We start from the raw sequence: 12,196 nt of genomic DNA, 5'->3' as shown, positions 1-12,196 counted from the left end.
TATCACACTTAATGGCACTTAAGTCTTTGGAATAGGGGTAGCACTTTCTTCTTATTTCCCTATTGTACTGGAATGACCCGCACTTTGTCCCCTGAAGCTACTTGAGAGTCTGTAGAACCAGGAACAAAATTTTGACGGGCTAAGTGGACCGTAGCAGAGAAGAAAGTAAGCAAGTACCAGACTGCAAAATCTGCTGATGGTTAGATATGCTTCAATAATATCTATCTATTCGCATGCTTAATTTCAGGTACAACCTGGATAATTGTGGCTGATAGCCGTTATAAATCCAAAAAGAAAATGGTACATGGGCAGCTTTAATATTCATCTTTCATTCTATACATTACAAAGAAGCATTACCAACCAAATAAAGAAATATGTGGTGAGACTTCTTTTTATCTCTGAATCTGCCCAGACTTATTTTCTTAATCGTACAATGAGGCCAGGCCTGAAAAATCCATGATGGGATCTCCCAGCATTCTTAATTTCATTAAAAAGCAGCCACGAGAAGTCCAGTTAGAACAACAATCATGGTGCTAGGGCAGGAAAATAGTTTTTTCCCCCTTCCTGAACCATTTTCTGGATAGAAGTGGAGTCTTCTCAGCCCTTCTTGTCCTTGGAAAAGAAAACAAAACATCATGACCCTCCCTTCATTACTTTTATATGAACTGCAACCTGATCACAGACAGAGGCCCTGAGCATGCTGGTATCAGCCAATTCCAAACCACTCCCCCCACCTCTTTGGATTTCATTAGGTTTTTGCACATTTGTATTTTTGAGCGTTTCTTGCCTGAAGTTTGTGTCTCAGTGGGGCTGCAAGCTGGAAGGGATGGCAGATATTTATTTCAGAGAGGTTGGTTGGGCTTGCAAACTGTATTTGGGATTAATTGTTTCTTTTTGGCTGCTTTCCATGTCTCTCCCATAAACCCCTGCTCTGTGTTCTAGGACTGGAATGACAGGTTGCAGAGTGGAATGACAGCTCTTAGGAATAGGCTCAGTGCCCTGCGGATGGGATGAAAGGTCACAGGGTAGAATGACAGCCCCTGGGAGTAGCAGAAGCATTCTGGAATGACCTTAGCTTTCCAGTCCCTAGCAATACAATCTGTGCTCTGAGACTGGAATGACAGGGAGTAGAGTGGAACGACAGCCTTGGGAATAGGCTCAGAGCTCTGGGACTGGAATGACAGTCCCTGAGAGTAGCAGAAGCATTCTGGGACTGGAATGACAGAGTGGAGTTACAGCTCCTGGGAAGAGAATCTGTGCTCTTTGACTGGAATGGTGCCTGTGCTTTCCAGCTGATTCCAGATACCCCACCTCTTGTCAGTGCACTGGCTTCCAGAGCCCCTGTTGGAAGGGAAGGCGGGTATTTGTTTCAAAGCTTGCAATGCCCAGCCATTTTATGTTTTTCCCTGGTGTTTTTTCCCTGGTGGCCCAGTGCAACGAAGTCCCATTTACGTCAGATTCGGCCCTCCTATTGCTTCCTGGAATCCCCAAATTTAGCATAGTTATCTCACTGCTAAATTAGATCGCAAATGGTTTCTCCATTTTCTCACTGCCATTTGAAAACTGCAGGTCAGTTATGTAAGCTCTAAGCATGCACCAACCTGATCAGATTCAAGTTTATTAAATGTAACAGTCCATAAGCCACACACAATAAAAACAAGTTAAGAATTAGAAATCACAGGACTTCTGGGGTTGGAAAATGCCGAGCTGAATTGCTTCTCAGAAGGGGAGCAGGCTGGGGCTTCTGTTTGGGGTAGTGAAGGGCAATTTAATGCCTACTGCCTACTTTTCTCAGTCAGAGATCAGTCCAAGATATGCACAGGAAACTCTGAGGAGATTTACCTTGGCTAAAAGGGAGTCCTGGGGGGGGGGGGATCCTTTGAGGCTTTGAGGGGTCTCCGGAGACGAGTTGCATATTCATCATCTGCAGAAGTTTCCAGAGTCATTTATTTGACATAAGCTCGACAGGATCCTAACCTTCTTTGAGACTGCTAAACATCTAAAGCTATACAAGACCAGTGTTGGATCTGGATAACTGCAGAAAAAGATAATGCTGACTATCTTCATTCTGGGACTATTTAAAGTTAAACAAAATAAAATCAAAAGGTGGGAAATAGAGATTCAGAAAGCTTGGAAGAAGAAGGGGAGAAGGGGTGAAATTTGTACTTTGTAAATTTAAAGGACAGTGCTAAAAAGTGGAAAGGAATTTATTGTTTTGTCTACTTGCGGTTTTGGTGAAAAAGCTCCATCGTCACAGATTTGCAGCTCTCACAGTCAACACAGGAAATACGTCAAACATCGTGAGATCTTTTTACCAGTAAAAACAGATTTGCAGCTCTCACAGTCAACACAGGAAATACGTCAAACATTGTGAGATCTTTTTACCAGTAAAAACAGGATTTGGTGGCAAGAAAAGCAGGAAGTATCAGATGGAAAAGGGAAATCATTGAAGCAGCTAGCCTACTCTAGGACTATAATATCATAGAAAAACATTGGCGGCCATTGCTAGGAGGTAAAAATTTAAATAAAGTTTTTAAAGTGTTCGAGACATTAAAAATTGGTGAAGCTGACAGAGGTGACAATTATAAGGTAAATACTATTGGACATTATCGCTGATAATTATTTTAGAAGGGCAAGCCTTACTCTATCAAACCTGATAATTTAAAGTTAATTTGGAGAGGTCAAAATTTTTGGTGTTTTTTTAAATGTCAGAGCATAAGTTAATCCGTGCAAGGACTGCCTCAATGGAGAAAATGCAAAAGCAATTAGAAGCAATGGAAGCCAGAATGATGAAAGGGGTGAGAGACATGATAACTGCTTCTAAAAAAGAAATTAGAAAAGACATTGAAGAGCTAAGGAAATATATAGAAGATCTCAGAAATGAGATTGTGGTAACATCAAAGAAAGTGCAAGAGGTGGAAGAGAGAGTGAAAGTACATGATTCCACCTTGCTAAAAATGCAAGAAAGGGTGGCAATTCATGACTGCAAATTGATGGAAACCCAGATACGTCTGAGATGAGTACCTGAGGATGAAGAGACTGATTTGAAAGGATATATAATAAGAATAATTGCAGAATTTTTGGAGGAAGATCCTGAAGGAACTAGAAGCATGTATGACTATATGTATAGAGTGAACTCACTATATGCCAAGAAAAATAATCTACCAAGGGATGTGGTTATAAGATATTTATAAGATATTTACAAAAGAAATGGTGGGAAAAATCTTGAATAAAAATTTTGAAAAGACATTGATAGTGGGAGGCAGCAGAGTAAGAATCATGAAAGAATTGCCAAGACAAGTGATAAATGACAGAAAAGCATACAAAAAATTGACAGAAAAACTACATGACAATGAAATGAGGTATAGATGGATAATACCTGAAGGTCTGAGCTTTGAGCTGCAAGGAAAAAGGATTACAATTACAAGCACAATTACAATTACAAGGAACTGTGTAGGTTTTATGAAGAAGATAAAGAATTTGCACCATGAACACTAAAGACCTTACAACAAAGAAAATAGAGATTTTACCTAAAATTGGAACTGACCATAATCCAATAATGTGGATTACAAAATTGTCTAAGAAGTTGAGAAGGTGGAGATTGAATGAAGATTTACTACAGAATAAAGAAATAGTGATACCTCTAGAAAATGAAATTAAAGCTTTCTTCCAAATAAACGATAAAGAGGATATAGAATTTCAGACGGTCTGGGATGCTTATAAAGCAGTAATGAGAGGAATATTGATTACACTGAATAACAAAGATAAGAGGGCAAAAGAAAAACAGATGTTGGACATTCAAAATGAAATAAAGAAAAAAGAAGGGGAACTGAGAAAAGGCCAGGAAAAAAGAAAATTATAAGGGAGATTACAATATTACAAATGCAAATGAGACATTTGTTAAATAAAAAACTGGAATGGAATCTGAAAAGATTGCAGCAGAAATCTTTCGAGGGAGCAAACAAACCTGGAAAATATTTGGCCTGGCAACTGAAGAAAAAGAGAGAAAGTAAAATTATTAATAAAATTGTGGTGGATGGAAGAAAGGTGGTAGATCAAGAAGGAATAAAAAGAGAATTCTTTAAGTATTAAGTTATTTAAAGTTGTTAAAATAAGGAAAGAAAAGATGGATGAGTACTTACAAAAGATAAAAATAGCACCCTTAGCAGAAAATATGCGAAAAGTTTTGAACGAACCAATTGAAAAAAAAGAAATTGAAGCAGCAATTAAGGCAATGAAAAATGGAAAAGCACCTGAGCCAGATGGATATACAGCTAAATTTTTTTAAACCCTCAAAGAAGAGTTAATCCTGAAACTTCAGAAATTGATGAATATGATAAGAACAAAAGGGAAAATACCAAATACGTGGAAGGAAGCTGTTATTTCGTTGATTCCAAAGGAAGATAGAGATGTTATGAATGTAAAAAAATTATAGACCAATTTCATTATTAAATAATGACTATAAAATATACACAAGAATCTTGGCAGAACGGTTTAAACAATATTTGATAAAATTTATAAAGGAAGATCAAGAAGGGTTTCTTCCCAAAAGGCAAATAAGAGACATTATCAGAACTGTTGTAAATATTGTAGAATATTATGAAAGACATCCAGAAAAGGAAGTAGCATTATTCTTTGTGGACGCAGAGAAAGCATTTGATAATTTAAATTAGGATTTTATGTTTGCAGTAATGGAGAAAATGGAGCTGGGAAAAGCTTTATAAGAATGATAAAAGCAATATATACTGAACAACGTGCAAGGCTATGTATAAATGCTGATCTTACAGAAGACATGATAATTAGTAAAGGTACAAGACAAGGTTGTCCACTTTCCCCACTGTTGTTTATAATGACTCTTGAAATATTACTGATGCAAATTCAAGAAGACAAAGAAATAGAAGGATTAAAAGTAAAAGGATTTACTTACAAATGCAGAGCATTTGCAGATGATATAATGTTTATAAATGAAAACCCCATAATGTTAGAGTATTTTGCACGCAGCAGAAGAGCTGAAGGAGAGGGACAGGCAAAACACAGGAATTAATAGACAAGAGAAACAGCTGTATTCAATGGTAGATATATTTACCAGGAATAGTATCCAATATTCAGAGTCGTTGCCAGGCCAAGGTCATACACAGTAATCAGTACACACTTCAGTAGATAACAGTATACAGCAGTAAGTATACACAGCACGATCCAAGCACAGTAGCATAGGATCCAACACCAGCAGTGATCGCTGCCACCCAGATAGCGGGCCTCACAGAACCCACAATCCTTACAGGCAGACTGAGCAAGCTCACTGAGCTTCCCTAAGTACACATACCAATCATCAGGGTTGCATCAGCTCTGTGAGTCAGCACAAAGCCTAATTACAGGTGAGGTCATCCCACCTTACCTCAGTAACAGGTAACAGCTGGATCATGATGCAGCATGACTCAGCATGACATTGCAGAAACAACATTACTATTACTAAGATGGAGTCAGTCAGCCATTTTAGGACTGAGTTCCAACATTCTCCTCTTAATAGTTCTGTTCGTTTCTCAATCCGAGCCTTTTACAGTGCTCATTATGCTTTTCCATAGTCTGGGGTTTCGTAAACATATCTGCTGTATTGTGGCCAGTATCACAATACCTTATGTTTATCAACCCTTCCATGATACATGATCTGACATTTTGGTACCGTATGTCAGTGTACCTATTCCTTGTCTTTACTCCTTCCGCTTTTGCAATCTCAATCACAGCTTGATTGTCTTCCAGAACTTCAACAGGCTTCTCTGCCTCTATATGCAGGTCCTTTAGTAGCTGTCTAAACCATTCTACCTCAGTACAAGCGGTAGAAAGGGCGCAGAACTCTGCTTCTGTGGTGGACAAGGCAACCACACGCTGCTTTTGTGTCTTCCAGCATACTAATACCTCTCCCAAATATATGGAAAGACCTGTTGTTGACTTTCTGGTTTCACAGTCACTTGCAAAGCTTGCATCTGTATACACTTTCAGTGCTAGCTCCCCCCTAGGTTCGATATAAAGACACCAGTCAGCAGTGTTCTTTAAATATCTCAACACTCGCTTAGCAGCAATCCAGTGATTCTGCTTAGGGTTCTGGGTAGCTCTTGCCAACAGATTACAGGCTACTGATATGTCTGGCCGTGTCCAATTACTGATATAGCTCAGACTACCAATTAACGACCTGTACATTTCAACATTACATGGTGGGCTATCAGTAACATCATTTACAAAGCCAGTCACCATAGGGGTTGAAACAGTTTTGCAATCAGTCATCTTGTACTTGTCCAACAAATCTATGATTTTAGGTTTTTGTGACAGTTTAAAACCTTGTGTAGTTTTTGCAATATCTACACCCACATAGGTCTGTACAGTACCAAGATTTCTCAGTTTAAACTTCTTACTTAAGGCTGAAACAATATCATCTGTTTGTTTCTTTGTCTTGGTCAGAATCCCCAAGTCATCCACAAAAGTAAGAACAATACATCGTGTTTCACCACTTCCCTTGGTAAACACACATGGATCAGCAATGCTCTGGGTAAACCCTAGCTGTTTAAGTGTACCCACTAGGCATTTTGACCATTGATGACCACTTTGCTTTAGACCATACAAGCTCTTATTTAGTAACCAGTATCCCTTTCCAGTACCAGGAATACCCTCTGGTCTCTTTAAATAAATTTGGTGCTCCAAATTAGCATTTAGGTATGCCACACAGACATCCAAATGGGTAAAATGGAGTTTTTCTCTGGCTGCCACAGTTAACGCAGTCAGAAGTGAACTGCTCTTTAACGTTGGAGCAAACACTTCGTCGTAAGTCTCATTAGTCTGTCTGCAACCTTGTGCTACAAGCCTCGCCTTATACTTTTTTCCCCCAGACTGGTCTGTTTTCACCTTGTATACCCATCTACTGCCTATGGGTTTTACACCAGCAGGTACAGTATCAGTCTCAACATAAACATTTAAACGTTTCAGGGAAGAAAGTTCATCGTCCATAGCAGCCTTCCAGTTACACTGCTCTTCCTTGGACAAAGAGAAAATGTCAGTATATTTCTCAGGCTCATGTATAGCAGACATTACAGGACTAAATCTCTCAGGAGCTCTTCTTTCACGTGTAGATCTCCTCAATGCAGGCTCATCAGTTGGCACATTCCTCCCGGATGATTCCTCACGAGTAGGCTTCTCCTCCATCTCCTCCTCGTCAGGCATCTCTTCTTTTGGGGTTAACTCAGCCGCCTCTCCCTCCTCTGGGTTGCTAGGCATTGAGCTGACTTGTAACCGGATTCCTTGGTCATCCTCAAGACAGAACGCTGGCGATTGGGTGCAACGATCCCAGCCCTCTGATCTCTCCAGAAACGTGGCTGAAGCACTAATCACCACCTCACGACTGTCGAGCGTGCCAAAACGATAACAGCTCCCGTTTCTCTCATACCCGAGAAACCTCATACGTCTAGCCTTCAGTTGGCCTTTACGTCTGAGCTGTTGAGGAATATGAACAAAAGCTGTAACTCCAAATACATGCAAATTTGCCAAGTTAGTTACCTTGTCATGCCATAGGCTTGCTGGTATTTTGCCAGTAGATGAACACCAAACTCTGTTCAGGTTGTAGTTGGCACAGCACATAGCCTCTGCCCAAAATCTCCAGGGCATATCTGCATCACGTAACATACACTGGCACATGTCTTGCAATGTACGGCCTCTTCTCTCACAAAAAGCATTATGGGTAGGTCTGTACGGAGCAGTCAATCTGTGCTCAATCCCAAGCTCTGCAAATAAACTTTGAAAACGTTTATTAACAAATTCCGAGCCTCTATCAGAAATAATGCATGCAGGCACATTTCCTGTTTTTCTCTTAACAAACCTTAGCCAATTCTGCACATTTTGAAAGGTTTCAGTTTTAGCTTTCAACAGGTAAACAAAACCATACCTTGAATAGTGATCTTCTATACTTAAGACATATTTGGCCCCGCCCACTGACTCCTTAAAGGGCCCTATCAGGTCTAAGAACACTAGGTCAAGAGGTTTCTTACTAGTAAATTTACTTGGAGTACGCACAGGAGCTTTTGTAGACTTTACCAGCTTGCAGATTTCACAGTCAAGAAATTCCTTGCAAGGTTTAAGATTAATACCTTCTGCCTGTTCAACAGTCTTCTTTAGAGCAGGAAAACCAGCATGGCCTAATTTCCTGTGTAAAAGATGACAGCAATTATCATGCACTGGTTTATTTACACAGACGTTATTACACGTTTGTACCTTGGTATGCAAGAAGTATAAATCTTCCTTCAGCATTGCCTTTACACACACACCGTCACTGGTCCTCAGCTCACAGCACGAGGTGTCAAATTGCAGTTTGAAACCTTCCCTGCACAGAGCAGACACCGACAGCAGATTCATCTTAAGTGAAGGAACAAAACCCATTTGAAGCTCCTTCCTTAGGCTTGGCAGGAACACTTTCCCTCTGCCAAAAACAGTTGCCTTAACTCCATCTGCTAAAACAACAGACTGGTTATCAACAGGTGTGTAAGTAGTAAACAAACTCCTCTCTCTACAGAGGTTCTCCGACGCTCCGCTGTCAATTAGGAAAGATTGAGTGTGGTTAGTTGACTTACCAGTAGTAACGAGATGCACATTACCACTCTTATCAGCAGACCTCATTTCAGACCGTCTCTCTTTCCCTTTCTGGCCTTGACAATTCCTAAACAAATGTCTGGATGAGCCACACCGGAAACATTTCTTCCTTACAGCCATTACATTACCTGTTTGACAGTCAGGATCCTCCTTAACAGTAAATTCACTGCCCCTCTCTGGCTTACAGACAGGCTTTTTCTCCACACGTAGAGAGGAATTGGACTGTCTCTTGCCATATTCATCAAGAAGCCGTCCAGTTACGACGTTCATGGTCAACCCTGTCTCAGGCAAACCCTCCAGGCTCGTTATCACAGCGTCATATGATGCATCTAAAGAACTTAAAAGTATGCACACCTCCTGTGATTCAGAAAACATTTGGTTATGCTCTCTTAGCTCTAGAAACATCCTACGCATAGACTCTATATGAGATAACATATCAGCATTAGCTGCCAGCCTGGTATGCAGAAGCTTCCTCACCAAACGAATCTGAGAACCGACAGTTCCTCGGACGTAAATTTCCTTCAAAGCATTCCAGCAGTCATTAGCCGTCTCCAGTCCTGCTATATGCACCAGCTGGGAGTCGTCTAGAGAAAGACCTATTAAAGACAAAGCCTTAACATCCTTTTTACGCAAAAGGTCTGCAGCTTTTCTGTCCTCAGCAGCTTCCTCTGCCTCCTCAGCAGCCTCCTCTTCACCCTCCGGGCTACTGATAGGAGCAGCCACCACCTCCCACAGCTCTTGGTGCTTTAATAACAGACTGACCTTCTGGGACCACGTAGCATAGTTAGTCCCATTCAGCTTAGTAATGCTGAGCCCAGAGAAGGAAACAACATTTGCAGCTTCCATCTCTGCTACTTATCACTGGACACCTGGGCAACTTGGCAGTCTGCCTCCGTCTCTTCCAAAAAACTGTGTTGCCTCCTCTGTCTTCAGAACAGCAGCACCTCTAGAAACACTGGGAGCTCTGGGCCCAGAACCAATGTCAGAGTATTTTGCACGCAGCAGAAGAGCTGAAGGAGAGGGACAGGCAAAACACAGGAATTAATAGACAAGAGAAACAGCTGTATTCAATGGTAGATATATTTACCAGGAATAGTATCCAATATTCAGAGTCGTTGCCAGGCCAAGGTCATACACAGTAATCAGTACACACTTCAGTAGATAACAGTATACAGCAGTAAGTATACACAGCACGATCCAAGCACAGTAGCATAGGATCCAACACCAGCAGTGATCGCTGCCACCCAGATAGCGGGCCTCACAGAACCCACAATCCTTACAGGCAGACTGAGCAAGCTCACTGAGCTTCCCTAAGTACACATACCAATCATCAGGGTTGCATCAGCTCTGTGAGTCAGCACAAAGCCTAATTACAGGTGAGGTCATCCCACCTTACCTCAGTAACAGGTAACAGCTGGATCATGATGCAGCATGACTCAGCATGACATTGCAGAAACAACATTACTATTACTAAGATGGAGTCAGTCAGCCATTTTAGGACTGAGTTCCAACACATACAAGTCACACCTTTGTTCTTAGCCAAAATACAAGAATATGGGGAGTTGGCGGGACTTTGTATTAATAAAGAAAAATCAAAACTTCTATGTAAAAATATGCAAATGAATAAGCAACAAGAATTGCAGAGACTAACGGGCTGTGAAGTTACCTCCAAGGTAAAATATTTGGGTGTGGAGATAACAATGAAGAATATTGATTTGTTCAAAAATAGTTATGAGAAGCTATGGCGTAAAATGGATGAAGATATGTTAAAGTGGAATAAACTTAATTTGTCACTGTTGGATAGAATAGCCGCAATTAAAATGAATATTCTACCAAGACTGGACTGGAAGGTTTGCGGAAGTTTGCAGAAGTTTGTGGCTGGACTGCAGTTTGTGAACCACAAACTGGCCAAAATTTGCAATGACCACAGTTTTGTGAGCTGGTTTGTGCCCATTCCTAATTGCACTCAAGTGCCATTATTGGCTGATAGAATGCTGCCAAATGCAAAGGTATCGCTTCATTTTGAATTGAGAACAAATCAAGAGTGCAATGGCAGGACCCTAACCCGGATAGCCCAGGCAAGTCCAATCTCATCGGATCTCAGAAACTAAGCAAGGTCAAATCTGGCAAGTATTTGAATGGGAGACCTCCTTGGAATACCAGAGCAGGAACAGGCTTTATTCAGCCTCTCTGAATATCCTCCATGATTCCAGTAGGGGGTCAGTCACCAGAGGTCACCATGATTTCCAGATGCACACACTCCCTCACACACAAAAAAAAATGAAAGAAAGAAAGAAAGAATGAATGAAATGGCATGGGGTGTCTGATGTGACAGAATATGGACAATGCTAGCAGCACAAGTTTATGATATGTTGGGGTTTTTTTAAAAAAAAATTGCATTGCTGCTAGTTATAAATTGAGCTGCTGTCACACAAATCTTATCAATTTCAGGATACTGATCGGTTACAGATGAAATCCACTGTCAGGGTTTTAAAGGTCTTTGCAAACTTGTACAGAACAATTTCCACAATATAGCTCAAGGGACAATTCCCTTAAGAACGTCAATAAGAGCAAGGATTAGAATAAAATGTACACATTTTGACTGTAGAAGCTAGTAAGATGTAAAAACCATGTGCCTCGATTCCTTTTGGAAGAATCACATATTTTACACACATATAAAAATATCCTACATGTTTCTTAATGATGTGAGCAGGGAACTTTCATAGCAGAAGAGGAGATGGAGAAAAATGCTTAAAAGTCTTTATTTCTCTATTAAGGGACCGAATTGAAATATGAAACTGCAAGGGAAAGTAAAATGAGGCGATATTGCAGCAGAGCATTATATATGAACATCTGAAGCTGCCTTATACTGAATCAGACCCTTGGTCCATCAAAGTCAGTCTTGTCTACTCAGAGTGGCAGCGGCTATCCAGGGTCTCAAGCTGAGGATTTTCACACCTATTTGCCTGGACCCTTTTTGGAGATGCCAGGGATTGAACCTGGGACCTTCTGCTTACGAAGCAGATGCTCTACCACTGAGCCACCGTCCCTCCCCAAATATGGTAGCCAAATAAACCTTGCATATGATAAATTAGTGATGCCACATTTTTTTTTTCTCAGCACATACCAATATTGACTCACCATTCAGGGAGGAAGAGTAACGAGCATGCTCACCCCACCCCGTCTTTGTATTTTCACAAAGTCACCTGCATGGTATGGATTCACAGAGGATGTAGCCGAGTCTTCTCCTCATAATCAGTTATGCTGCTTTCTAAACAGGGAGGGAGTGTGCATGCAGGCACTTCCCTTACTTATTCACACCCTGCAGATGTGAATAAAAGAAAAGGCAGGAGGTTGGGCCATCGCCCTGTTAGTAGTATGTGGCCTGCTGTGAAGCATGGTCGATCAAGAACCGTCAAAGTGACAGGTGTCACATGACGAGAGTCACAGGACTACTCAACCTGGCTGATGCAATAACTGGTAATATCTGGATCTGTCCAGAGGAGTCACTATGAGTCAGCAGATTAGCTGATTGGTGGGCTGTACTATTTCGCCAGCAGAGCGCCAG

At 41.0% G+C, this 12,196-nt stretch overlaps 1 non-coding gene across 1 annotated transcript; it reads right to left on the bottom strand.

The window, feature by feature from the left end:
* Positions 1-11,606: 11,606 nt before the first annotated feature.
* On the bottom strand, positions 11,607-11,673 carry TRNAT-CGU (transfer RNA threonine (anticodon CGU)). Its single transcript has one exon. It is a non-coding gene; the product is annotated as a tRNA-Thr (tRNA).
* Positions 11,674-12,196: the final 523 nt, after the last annotated feature.

The sequence above is a fragment of the Heteronotia binoei genome, chromosome 16 (genome assembly GCF_032191835.1).
Source record: "Heteronotia binoei isolate CCM8104 ecotype False Entrance Well chromosome 16, APGP_CSIRO_Hbin_v1, whole genome shotgun sequence".
NCBI lineage: Eukaryota > Metazoa > Chordata > Lepidosauria > Squamata > Gekkonidae > Heteronotia > Heteronotia binoei.
Note: the sequence above shows the minus strand (reverse complement) of the source record. Positions and strands in the feature narration are given on the sequence as shown.